This window comes from Amblyomma mixtum, chromosome 4 (assembly GCF_055824585.1).
Source record: "Amblyomma mixtum isolate Tamu chromosome 4, ASM5582458v1, whole genome shotgun sequence".
Lineage (NCBI taxonomy): Eukaryota > Metazoa > Arthropoda > Arachnida > Ixodida > Ixodidae > Amblyomma > Amblyomma mixtum.
In genome coordinates, this window is record NC_143015.1 from 6,179,649 (window position 1) to 6,192,912 (window position 13,264).

General features: G+C 44.5%; 1 non-coding gene across 1 annotated transcript; it reads right to left on the bottom strand.

The window, feature by feature from the left end:
* Positions 1-11,907: 11,907 nt before the first annotated feature.
* On the bottom strand, positions 11,908-11,979 carry TRNAA-CGC (transfer RNA alanine (anticodon CGC)). Its single transcript has one exon. It is a non-coding gene; the product is annotated as a tRNA-Ala (tRNA).
* Between the last annotated feature and the right edge of the window lie 1,285 nt (positions 11,980-13,264).

Consider the following 13,264-nt stretch of genomic DNA (forward strand, 5'->3'; position numbering starts at 1 on the left):
GTTCTGAACTGTCTACTTGATCAGAGAGCCAAGTTTCAGTCAAAAAGGCAATGTCAACAGAGCATGAGTTAAAGACTGCAGATAAAGCTTCACGCTTGTTAAGGATACTTCTAACGTTTGAAAATAAGAAGGAGTGGTTGCACTGCAATACATTCGAAGTACGTGCTTTGTTAGGATAACGACGTGCCTGTCGATGCTTCGGAACTAGAGCTCACACGTGCCGTAACGGGGTCATTGCTTAAGCGTAGCTCGCAGACGTTATCAGTAGCAGATGAATACACATAGCATTTACTGTTCGTAAAAAGTTTGTTGTCGCGTATGGAAAATTGGCTTTCGCTGGCGTTTCAAAGTCATACAACTTTTTACGCGACAACCTTGTTGCTTTACAAAAGTCTTCGTTAAGAGACACTTTAGAATCTTTGATCTTGCTTTTCGCGGCCAGAATGCTCTCTCTGAACTTAGATGGCAAAAATTTCACAATAATTGGTCGGCAATTCCCAGACACAAATTTTCCTAACCTAGGGGCGCGACTTATGCGCTCGTCGCTCGAGCCAAGCTCTAAATCTATTGCAGTGTTCAAAAGCGAGCAAATTTGTTTTTCAGATTCCGCCCAGGTTTCGGAGGCATCATCAGGAAGGCCATGAAAGATTAGGTTCTCTCTTCTGGAACGGTCCTCGAAATTATCTAGGCGATCGGTTAATGCAGCGATTTGAGGGGTAACACTTTGGTTAGCATGGTCCTCGGAAGTGTACAAAGAATTTTCTACTATCGAAAGAGTGTTATGCATGTCTGCAACCTGAGAGAAGTCTGGGCTTGCCATAGTTCGTTCAGGGAGGACATAACTTCATCATGTTTGGTGTTCATTTTTTTATGCAGCGACTTTATCACCGAAACCAATTCTCCGTATTGTTTACTGGGATCATCTTTGCAAGGACCGGGGTTCGACTCGACATCGCCACTCGTGAGCAGCAACTTTGCAAGAAGAACACATTCGCAACTCAACGAAAACAACACTTGTGGGCATGGAAGCAGCATCAGACAAACAATGTTCCACCTTTTCGAGTAAAGCGAAGGTACGGGGACTACCTGCACGAGGAAGCGGAAAGGTGTCTGGTCGGTGTGCGTCATTTCAGCGCTTCCATGCTTCCATACATTAATACAAATGTGCACTACAAATTAGATTCACCTGATATAACACCCCAATGTCCATTCCCATGGTTTAGGATAGCTCGAGCAAACTTTATGCACCTTCATCACGTGCTTGTGTACAAAGTAAGAAGAAAATACAACACTCCCCAAGCTTCCCAGTACGGAAAGATGCACGCGGTCACTTTTATTCCCGATGAAAATGAACCTTCTCGACCAGCGCAGGAGGAAGGCTTCCTCCTGTAGTATAAGAAGTTCTTCGTTCATGTTCCACCCTCAAGAAACTCAAGCAGGTTGTAGGCCCGATATCGAATCTCATCCGAAGGGTTTCAGGACATGACAGGCATGAAGGAGCTCCTCATCAGGCCGCTCCCGAGGAATATGCACCCGTCCCACCACGAGCAGCGCCGCAGAGACCATGCGAAGGTACTCCATCGAGCGTACGGCTCTGAGCCGGACGCCGTATAGGTGGACGCTGCCTGCACGGGTGATGAAGCGACAGCAGCTGTGGTGGATTCCTCTTCATCCACCCTCCTCACACTACCTCTCCCTCCAGGTACATCCCCAGAGGCTCCAGAGGAAGCCATCATTGCACTTGCTATCACCCGCACGGAAGCCTGGCACATTTTAAGTGACTCTAAAACTGCGATTCTAAATTTTGCTCGAGACCGATTCCATGTCCCTGCTTTTGGCCTATTGGACTCGCCCGATGGACTTCCACCCCGCCAAGTGGAGCTGATATGGGTGCCTGCGCACTCTGGGAATCCTGGAAACGAGGCCGCCAACCTTTTAGCCCGAGGTTCTTTTAACCGGGCTCAGGCGGCCTCGAATCGGGGATTCACGAAGGAGCGTATGCACTCATTCAGCGAGCTAACGCAGGCATACACAGCCTCACACCAGCTCTACCCCCCGCCCGCCCCACCCCTCCCTAGATAACAAACAAGCAAAACTCTGGCGCATACCACAGACACTCTCTCTCCTCTTACCCCTTACCCTAGTCCACTATCATCCCTCCTTCCCAACTCCTGCTTGCGCCCTATGCCCAGAACCCTTCGCCTCGTCCCTCCACATCCTTTCTCTCTGCCCGGCGGACCCTCCCCCGCGGGACCTAGAGAACCTGAAGACCTGGGAGGACTGGGAGCCGCTGCTACACTCGGACGACCCGGCCGTGCAACCATCGCCACCGGCCAGGCTCCCAGTTTTATGGACCTTAGGAACATAAACACTTGAGCGGAGTGGGGTCGTGCGCGGACCCTGCGGCGTGCCCCGAATTCCTTTTACAATAAAGTTTTTCTCTCTCTCTGCTGACAAGCTTCTGCTGACAACCTTGTGACGTCAACAATGCATTAAAGGCGTTCGCCTTAAATTGCGTGTTACCAAACGCCAAAATTTTGTGTGCTCCTGATAGTTCATGAATAGCGTGATTTTATGTTTCAATTCAATTTCCCCGAACGAACAGCTGGTCAGCTTAAGGAAGAAAAGATTGCCCACGCACTTGACTGAGGAATATTACCGTGCCTACCACTGGAGCTACTAGTAATATCCGTTTTGTAATCGAATGAATAAGGGTTGCTATTACTTTACTTCTTGCCCACCGCCGTGGTGGCTCAGTGGTTAAGGCGCTCGGCTACTGGTCCGAAAAACGCGGGTTCGATCCTGGCCGCGGTGGCTGAATTTCGATGGAGGTGGAAGTATAGAGGCCCGTGTACTGTGAGATGTCAGTGCACGTTAAACAACCCCAGGTGGTCGAAATTTCCGGAGCCCTCCACTACTGCGTCTGTCATACCCTGAGTTGCTTGGTTACGCTAAACCGCAATAAACCAAAGCAAAGCGATCTTTACTTCTTGCCGCTGTAATAAATGAACACATATGATCGATCAGGGTATCTATACTTAGCCGAAAATTTTTGCTGAATAGTGCCGATATTACCATATATAGAGACTGACTTTTTTTAAATTATCGTTCCTGTTTTGCAATGAGCTCTTTTTCATCCTGCTCATTCAGATTCTTTACAGAGGCAATTCTTTAACATCAGATGGTATCCTAAATTTCAGATAAGGTCCAAAGTTTTGCTACCATAATTATATCGCCAAACATCGTAAGCAAAAGCAGAAAGTTTAATACTACAGTTCACTGCGTAAGGTTTGCGGCCTGAATGGATGCAAGCCCAAGGCACCTAGTGCCAAGAGAGAAAAAAGTCGACCCTAGACAGCTTGGAAACTTTTTTTGAGGCGTTTGAGGCGTAACGGCCAGTGCTACTTCTGAGTGCGCAAGGTATTCGTTTCTGGCCGTAAGGATACGAGCCGTTCATTTTCAATCAATATCCGGCGGAGTGTGAAGACGCCGAACACGAAAAGTAGTGAAAGGGTTTCAGAAAAGATAATAATCACGATTGAAAATTACTTTCAAAACCTAAATGAACTGTTCCTGCCGCGCAGGGACCGCTCGTTAAACCTTTAAACCGCAAAGTGCGTTAAACTCGATGTATTTCAAACTCAATGTGTTTCCATGTTATTGTCTTTAGAACGCAATGTGTTTGAGGTTGACTGTGTTTCTAATGTATTTCAAAGAGGATGTACTTTGATCTGAAGTGTTTTGTTCGGCAGAGTGAATTTCGGTCTGCAAACTGAAGCATGGAAATTTGGAACTGGTATAATGTCGTCTCTTGCATAACGCTAGAACTACTGCCAAGCTGTACGCACAGGGGCATGGCTCTGTCACGCCGCCGCTTTGCGGCTTTTAACCGCACCCTTTTTTCTCCTAAAGAGAAATAAAGTTTGATCTTAATCGACATACTTTTGGAAAGTGACGCTTCACGCAGTGAATTCTGAAAACCAAGGCGCCAAGGAGATCGCTCCTGCCCGGACATGCAGGTTATACCTCGGTTTGGGTGAACTTTGCTTTCCTTGTCAATGAATGGATTACGAGAGAGATAATTCACTGTGGGCGCAAAATAAAACGAATGCGGAAGAAAGCTAAGACAGAAAGTGAGCGGCTAAAACTTCTGAAGAACAATTTATTGACAATGATTAAGCAAGCCAGAAATAATTTTTTCAGTTACAGGTTGGAGGAGTTTATTAAAAGTGACCCTTCAAAATTCTGGCGATTTCTTGGGCAAACTAAAACAGACCTTTCGAAAATAAAGGTCGATGACAGAACACTGACTAACCCTTGTAGCATAGCAGAAAGTTTTAATCGCTACTTTCAAAGTGTATTCTCGGAACCGGATGAATTTGTGCATAGATCACCCGCATCTGTTTCTTCACAAGAAATTGTAATCACGCGCGAGGGTGTTCTGGCGATGGTTTTGAATGTCAATACCAGGAAATCTGGTGGACCTGATGGCATTCCTAATTTGTTTCTGAGACGCTATGCAGAGCAGGTTTCTGGATTCCTTACGGATCTTTTTAACTTATCAGTGAGTTCATGTGATATAACAGATGACTGGCGAAAGGCACGCATTGTACCTATACATAAAAAAGGGAGTCGCCTCTTAGTAACGAACTATCGCCCAGTTTCTATCACTAGTCAATGTTATAAGTTGCTGGAGCATGTTATAGCAAGTTACCTTCAGAAATTCCTTGCTGAGCAAAACACACTTTCCGCTTACCAGCATGGTTTTAGAAAAGGCCTGTCTACTGTCACACAGTTGGTCTCTACAGTTCATGAATTTTTGAGTGTTCTTGACACTTCTGGCCAGTTAGATGTGTTGTTTTTAGATTTCTGCAAGGCCTTTGACAAAGTGCCTCATGGTAAATTATTGTTCAAGTTGCAGCGCCTTGGTCTTCCGTCTGACATAATAGGATGGATTTATGCTTATCTTAGAGACAGACAACAATTTGTTCAAATTAAAGATTACTCATCCGGCATGCTTTCTGTTACCTCCGGAGTTCCCCAGGGAATTGTTCTGGGACCATTGTTATTTTTACTTTATATAAATGATCTAGTAGATGTTTTACCAAATGATGTTTCAATCAGGTTATTCGCAGACGATTGTGTTGTTTTTAAAAAGATCTCGAGCACGGAAGACCACACTTCTCTACAGGCTGCCTTGAATGCTATTGATCTTTGGTGTCAAGAGTGGGGCATGGAATTAAACGGGGAAAAAACTGTTCTGCTCCGCGTTACAAGAAAGAAACACCCCAGCATATTCACATACGAAATAGGCAAGACTGTGATCTCTGTAGTTGATAAATATAAGTATCTAGGAATAACCCTCACAAATAATCTATCATGGTCCATTCATATCACAGATATTTGTGCTTCCGCTTTTCAAAAATTATGCTTTTTGAAACGAAAGCTTAAAAATGCTCCCGTCAGAACAAAACTTTTAGCCTACAACATATGTATAAGATCGAGACTGGAATACGCGTCTGTGCTGTGTGATCCCTACACCAAGAAGGACATAGAAAAATTGGAACGCATTCAAAGAAAAGCAGTGAGGTTTATATTTGGAAAATATAGAAGACTAGATTCTCCTTCACTACTCATGCAAGTACATAAAATTCCAACATTAGCAATACGCCGGAAAATAAATCGACTTCTGCTCCTTCATAAATTTTTGTCAAGTAAAGTCCCGTTTAAACTTCCAGACTGCATTCAGAAAGCTACCACCAGGCGAACAAGGCACACTACACAATACACACTGGCTCCGATTTTTGCAAAAACCAATTCTTACCAGAACAGTTTTTTCCCCAAAACAGTGAATGAATGGAACAAACTACCACCGAGCATTTTTGAATCGAACAACTTTCTATCAGAACTGGAATGTCTTTTTTTTTCCAAGTAGAGGCGCCTTGATTTGCACTGTATTCTTGCACTGTACCATGTCATTTTCTCACTCTTTCTTTATTAATGCCCCTTTACGTTGTATTCATTTGTTGCCAGACTTACTAGTGTTGAATTTCTGGACATTTTTCTTTTGTTTTTGTAGCCTTCTTACTTTGCATTGTTTGTGAAATGCCCCTCCTGCCAGGGCCAAAGCATTGGCCTGCAGTATGGTTAAATAAAAAAATAGAATGTTTTGAGTGAGGCGTATTGGGAAAGAGTTCTCTCTGTGTACATCTTTGCAGCTGCTGACACCCCCATTTTAAGAAGTCATTTTTACTGCAGTGGTTCTACTCCTGACAAAGCTCCGCTTCTCTACCACACGCCTCAGCGCGCTGAACGCGGACCACCGCGCACGTGCGTTTGAGCAGCTCTAAAAAAAGAGCCGCGCATGATGCTGCACAACCGGCGGCGTAGTAAAGATGAAATGGCTCCTTTTCCTCTTCTTGATCGTCATTCCTAGGAACGACAGATTGCAGGAAGCGTGCACCTAGGCCCTGTTCCGCGATGATCTGGAGAAGTCGACGGTGCTGGTATCTGTGAGAAAGAAGAGATGTTAAGACCACTCTCGGAAAGCAATTATACAGCACCCATTTAAGAAGATAGCATGTCATTTAGTGCTGAAATAAACGAACGAATTGCTACAGTCGAGAAAACGCAAAAAGAGCCTTCGAGTTAACCTTTTGATAAAGAATTGTAGTAAAGAAACATTTTGTACAATAAAATTTCTGAAACATATTGCCCTTTAAACGTTCCCTCATTAGCTTAACCTTTTGTAATAGTTCTATATTGTAATACGCCTAAACAAACTGATAAAGATAGCCATTAAATTTCCTCCCCTCGAACGATTCCTTACTCTGTCTAAATAAAATTCACTCAATAATGTTTTTAACAGCAAGAAGTCACTGAATTTGTTCTTCCTCAGTTCATAATGTTCCACAAACCTTTTTGTTAAATATCTTAGTTCTATTCTTTGAAGACTTCAAAACGTAAATTAAATCTAGTGTTGCAAAAGCGCGAGCATTGATAAATAAAACAATTTTACAGACAGCACGAAGAACAGGCAGCAGTCTGTGGTTTACGCTGCGGACTGCAGTCTGGTGCAGTGTCTGACATTAGTCAGCAGTCTGCAGAAGTGCGCTCTATATTCGTAGCCTAGTGTGGTTAACATTAGTAAACCACACTTGCCTACGGATAGTAGCGACAACATTACACTTTTCGTGGATGAGGGGCTTGAATACGAACGTGAGCAATGGTATTCCAGCTAAGGTAACGAAGAGAAAGTGAATATGTAATGGGATGAGCTTAGAATATAGATTTGGTTTTTATTTGGGAATACTGCAGAGTCGGCTGACTCCAAGCAGGAGTGGACACAAAAAAAAACAAATACAAGAATCAAGAATACAAGAATACAAGAATACACGAATACTAGAATACACGAATACAAGAAACAATACAAGAATACAAGTATAACTTCACCCCAGCATTTTCAGGTTTGTAACGAACTCTTGCGCACTGGGACTGTCGACAATATTCCTAGGTAATTTATTGCAAGCGCGTATGGTTCTCGGAAAAAATGAATACTTAAAGGTATCGTTTAGGGGGCTATATTCACGAATCATTTTCCCGTTATCAAAACGCGAGCTTGTAAGTAGTGTGTGAGGGGTAATGAAATTATGATTGTTGATCTCTATTATATTGTTATATATTAAATACAAGTAATTTAATCTGCATTCGGAACGCCTCTCTCGTAGTGTCTCGAGACCAATATAATCAATCATCGAAGCAGATTTCTGGAGAGTGAAAACGAAGCAGGAGATGGGAGATTCAACTCGCGAAGAGTAATTTGGAAGCTTGACAAGTGGGATGGCTGTGAACGACAGCGGAAGGGTGATTTCGCGGTCAATGGTGGACTTACTTGTCCTGCGATACACATATCCAAGCCAAGAATGCAAACCGAGAACACTTGCGCGCAGCCAAAGTGCCATTTTTTTACTCCTTCATGCCAGTGATACTGCAACCCAAAAGTTGTTTCCTTCATGAATACGCACGATGGCAAATTCAGTGCAATTATGAAAGTTGTCCGCCAATGTCTGACTCATTTATTACACAATAAAGAACGTCAGGAGAACAATCATCACTACTCGTGTGTTCCTAGCAGATATGCTGTGGACCTTGCCCGGAGTGGGAAAAGGTTCGGTTTAGTTTTACTTTTTGTACACATACTGAACAGAAAAAACGTGTCCCTGGAGGACAGCAGAGAATTGGTGGCGCCGCAGATAGCAGACCTCGATTTTCTCAAAAACCGCTCAGCCGGTGTAGAAGTTAAGCAAATCTCACACAAAGGAGTTCAAAACGCGCGCTTTTCGGATTGTAGATTACGAACAACAATGAAAACTTTCCAACGGACCGGCCCTTAGCAGCAGTGGCGTCAGGTGCGGTCATGGCGACGCAAAGAGGAACAGGCGACCATATAAGACGCGAGATCTCATATTTCTCGCACTGTCATTAAATATGATGTGGAATGTCCAAGTTACATGAAGTACTTCATTGCGTTGTCCTACTGAAGAGCAGCCGTAAGATCGGACAAGTTCCTTCACGCGACGTGGAATTCCCGCTCGCAGTAGTACAGGGCGGTCTACCTCCGCAGCTATGGATAATGGCGGCGCTGGTGAACACTCCAGATTGCGTTAAAAACAAACATAACTACCATCAGCCCCCCCCCCCCCCCCCCCCCAAAAAAAAAAAAAAAGATTGGACACCTTTGCCGGAGCTGTGTGAGCGGACTAGAGGAGCGGACACATAATAAGGAGGTCGTGGGTTCGGATCCTGTGGGACGCGCGGTTATTTTACCCCTGCTTTAGAACTAATTGTCTTTAAAAGAAAGATTAACCCCAATGTTCTTTTCCCCATTGGTCAACACCTCAGCTTTAAAAACAAATGGAAACATACCTCTATGCACCTTTCTTTCGGTGGTTATTCGCGTCATTCATGTGTGTGTCAAACGAGCTCCTCATTTCCCTTCTCTATTCTGCTAAACGTTTACCAGTAATCATTCCAAGTGTTTAAGTAAACCGATTAGATATATCATACATGGGATGTTTTCCGCAGTCGTAATACAGAATACGAAAACAAGCATTTTAACGAGGATGTATATACAACGAATTTCGGACAACTGGGAAGTGAAAGGCAGTAACTGCCTCTGCTATTCCTACAACATATGCCATAGTCACCAACTGCCTGGTCTCAGTCCGTTTTTGCCTACCTTGTTACTGAAGTCCGCATCAATGGGGCGGAGCGTGTTTTTGCTTTTACTCACTTCCTATACAAAACCTTCAAGTAAGGTTTGGTCAATCTGTTCATCATCGCTCTGTGTAGGCGCATAGCTCCGTAGGATCTTAAATTAGCACTTCTGATTAGGCTTAACTACGACAAATGATATATTCTCTAAAATGATATAAATTATTCTTTCTGTCCACCTGTATTTTTTTCAATGAAGAAACCCACACCTAACTCCTATTTCCTCTACACCGCAATAGCATCGAACGTGCCATTCAGCACTGTATATGCTTTATCTCTCCTGGCTTCATTAAATGCTGTGACGTCTAACATTATACAGCACTATTTCCTCGAAGAGTACTGCTCGACTCGCCTCTTTGAGTCGCATTCTAGCATTAAATGTTTCGAGCTTCAGATCTGAAAGGCGGCCTGCCCGGAGCCAGAGCTTTAGACCTGTCCCCTGCGGCAGAGAGTTGATGGCCGAATTGATCAGTTTTTCGCAGCCGCTGGTGACAGAGGCCCGAATTTTAGTCAACGTACTCGCGTAAGAGATGTTTCCCAAGTGCTACACAAGAGAGGCCGAATGCTTTCCTGTTGAGGGAATGCGTTGTCGGCTGTGGTCGCCTGAGTGACAGACTTCATCGAAGGCCTGCATTGTCAGTGGCATCTACAAACGCATTTTTTTCTTTCCGGTGAAGAATCGCGCGACTTCGGGATTCGAGTCAGGGTCCTCTGTCACGGGGAGCTGGCGTTCAACTCCTCCATCTCCACTGCATCTTTTAGCTCCAATTAAAACACTTTGTGATTATCTCCTACCGAAATTTCTCCCGCGACGTTATCTCTCGCAACTTGGAAACTACGCTATGCGAACGAAGCCACGCTAGATCGTCGGCTGTGGCAACCCATGCGCAGTTTCGAATGGAAAATGCCAGATGCGTAACAAAAGTAGAAGTGTTTTGTTTCATGTCGATCTGCACTCTTCACTTATCAACTTTTTCCTAAACAAATTCCCCAGTCTATCACTCGCCTACTCTGGTAATGCAATGACACCGGCAAGCATCACCAATTTGCATGACTGAAAGCAGTAACACTGATAATAAGTGAAAAGTAAGTATGCACCTATGTGGGTGTACAATGTGAATGACGGTCACTTGAGCGATGCTGTAGAGGTTGTCGCTTGAGACAAGGTCCAATTTGGAGTACTGAAGAAAACTAGTGCCAAACCATGCTCACCACAAAAAAAGAACAAGGACGACACATAAGTGCTTGTGTCTTGTCCTCGTTCTTTTCTTGTGGTCCGCATGGTTTGGCGCAAGTTTTCTCTGTAATTCAAGTATGCACCAACTAGCCCAAAAAGAGGTGTTAAGACGGTATCCCATTTTGGGGCACATCTGTTCTTCAGTGCACGAAGTAGAAAATACAACCTGTGTCCCTCTTTTAGCTTTTTGGAATGCTCTGCGTCTTTGGAAAAAGGGGCTATTCGATGGCAACTTGCGAAAGCCTTTAATATTGAGTCGGGATATCTTGACACCTCCCCTTCGGACTCTGTGAAAGTATGGCATTAGATTAGTCTTCTATCAAACATGGCGCCAGGATGCAGTTCCTCATATAGGGCTTAAGTTCAGGAAAAGTCTTAACAATGTAGGATACGGTGGGTACAGCGCGCATGGCGGTGATGCTTGTCTGTAGGTAATTGGATAGATATGTACATCATACCGAGGGCCCAGAACGCTACAGGGACACTTCGGTAAGCAGTGTCATTGGAGGGAAAGATCGGTTGTGTCCTGCCCAGAAACGAGCAGAGAAAGAACAAGAGGAGTCCTGGCCGGTGTGGATGGGTTTCTCGGATAAGAGGCAAGTGCCACCGAGCATGCAAAAAGAGGACCATCATTGTCTCAGAGGCCACGAGAGACAGGAAGAAAAAGAGCAGGGATTCTCAGGAGTGAATAAATTTGATTTCTACGGTTGTGTGGAGGTGTGTAAAAAAACAAAAACCTGCGTGATAGTAGTCGGTGTACTGAAATCGGAACCCGTAGCGTAATACACTGCTTGGCACCGGAAGAACTACAAAATATAAAGTCTTCGAGTGCACTTCTTCTAAGGACCCAGGTTCTGTGAAATCAATTGTATTGTTCCAAGTTCTATAAGCATCAATCAACGCCAACGCTTGAGAGTTTTCGTAAGTCCCCTTCCCCCCGTGTAGGGTAGCAAACCGATTATTATTTCGGTTAACCTCCCTGCCTTTCCTCTTCTATATCCTCCTCCTCCTCCTTGCGATTTAGGGACTGTCTTTCCAAGAGAGTGATTGGTGCTCGGTACGTGTGCCCTTTCGGCAATATCTTTTCTGTAGTCCGACCGCGGGCGAAAGCCTCAAGGCTAGAAAAACATTCCAGAACACACACCTTTGCAACTGGTCTAGGGGCGCACTGATGTTCCGAGGTCCAACGATAAAAACCTGACATAGACGAGTTGATAACGAACGCAGAGATTCTTCATCGTGAGACTAAGAAGAAATAAGAGAGAAGCCAACAGCCACAGAAACCAAGGGATTTTTTTAATTTATTTATTTTGTGGTGTTAATCAATTTATAATATTACTGAATATGTTATCGCTTAAAGATAATTGATTAGAAAAGCAGAAGAAAAAACAACCATATGCCGCCGGTGGGATCCGAACCCACGACCTCCGAATTGCGCGTCCGGTGCTCTACCACTGAGCTACGGCGACGGCTGTCAAACCTTCTGCTTTCGGGGGTATTTATGTTTTACAAATAACCTAACCTTGGGAGTGTTCACCAGCGCCACCCACGTTCTTAAGCGGCGGACGTAGCACGTCCTGAGTTACCGCTGATGTGACGTAGAACGTCATCGAACGGCGAGGGTGGACGCTGTGTGAGAACCCTCTTATGCTTCCTAAGGCATCAAGGCTGCCAGAATCGAGGCCCTCGTTAAGCAATTAAGCAGACAAGGAAAGGGGAATGAGGGGCTCGTTATAAATATGAGAGAAGCCAACAGCCACAGAAACCAAGGGGCACAGGGGATTTTTTTAATGTATTTATTTTGTGGTGTTAATCAATTTATAATATTACTGAATATGTTATCGCTTAAAGGTAATTGATTAGAAAAGCAGAAGAAAAAACAACCATAGGCCGCCGGTATTCAGTAATATAATAAATTGATTAACACCACAAAATAAATAAATTTAAAAATCCCCTGTACCCCTTGGTTTCTGTGGCTGTTGGCTTCTCTCATATTTATAACGAGCCCCTCATTCCCCTTTCCTTGTCTGCTTAATTGCTTAACGAGGGCCTCGATTCTGGCAGCCTTGATGCCTTAGGAAGCATAAGAGGGTTCTCACACAGCGTCCACCCTCGCCGTTCGATGACGTTCTACGTGACATAAGCGGTTACTCAGGACGTGCTACGTCCGCCGCTTAAGAACGTGGGTGGCGCTGGTGAACACTCCCAAGGTTAGGATATTTGTAAAACATAAATACCCGCGAAAGCAGAAGGTTTGACAGCCGTCGCCGTAGCTCAGTGGTAGAGCACCGGACGCGTAATTCGGAGGTCGTGGGTTCGGATCCCACCGGCGGCATATGGTTGTTTTTTCTTCGGCATTTCTAATCAATTATATTTAAGCGATAACATATTCAGTAATATTATAAATTGATTAACACCGCAAAATAAATAAATTTAAAAAATCCCCTGTGCCCCTTGGTTTCTGTGGCTGTTGGCTTCTCTCATATTTATAACGAGCCCCTCATTCCCCTTTCCTTGTCTGCTTAATTGCTTAACGAGGGCCTTGATTCTGGCAGCCTTGATGCCTTAGGAAGCATAAGAGGATTCTCACACAGCGTCCACCCTCGCCGTTCGATGACGTTCTACGTCACATCAGCGGTAACTCAGGACGTGCTACGTCCGCCGCTTAAGAACCTTGGTGGCGCTGGTGAACACTCCCAGGGTTAGGTTATTTGTAAAACATAAATACCCCCGAAAGCAGAAGGTTTGACAGCC